The sequence below is a fragment of the Atta colombica genome, unplaced genomic scaffold (assembly GCF_001594045.1).
Source record: "Atta colombica isolate Treedump-2 unplaced genomic scaffold, Acol1.0 scaffold153, whole genome shotgun sequence".
Taxonomy (NCBI): domain Eukaryota; kingdom Metazoa; phylum Arthropoda; class Insecta; order Hymenoptera; family Formicidae; genus Atta; species Atta colombica.
Window position 1 is genome coordinate 3,933,859 of NW_017259243.1, and position 608 is coordinate 3,934,466.

General features: G+C 25.8%; 1 protein-coding gene across 1 annotated transcript in view; it reads right to left on the bottom strand.

Annotated features, from left to right (window-relative positions):
- The window catches only part of LOC108685545, a 6,613-nt gene that overhangs the window by 5,337 nt on the left and 668 nt on the right, over window positions 1-608 (bottom strand).

Consider the following 608-nt stretch of genomic DNA (forward strand, 5'->3'; position numbering starts at 1 on the left):
AATTTTTTTTAATATTAATAGTTAATATTAATAGTTATATAGTAGAGTTAATATTAATAAGCAATTTATTAACAAAGAATAAAATAGATTGTATATTTTTAAAAAGATATCTTCTCTATATGAATACTTTTTGCACTCACTATATAGAAATAACACAGACAATGTGACAACAATTTAACATAGCCAACAATAAATATCGCATTATAATATTTACTAATAAATCTCGATAAATTTAATAATATTAATAATTTATTTAATTTGATGCATTAGGAAATCGTATCGAGTCTGTTTGATATATGGGGTATTCATTTATATAAATATAATAATATGACGTTGATAAAAATATTCATGACATATCATGTTTAAAAAACGCATAAACTGTTATGCAATTGTTATCTCTATGAAAAAGTAAAACATATGAATAAGCATGTTAATAAAGGCCATGAGGCGGAAGCGGATATGATAAGGTAAAAATTCTTATTGAATAATCCCCCTCTTTCTCTCTCTCTCTCTCTTTTTCCGTTCATCATAAAATAAAAATAAACTCAAGAGAGAGAGAGAGAGAGAGAGAGAGAGAGAGAGAGAGAGAGAGAGAGAGAGAGAGAGAG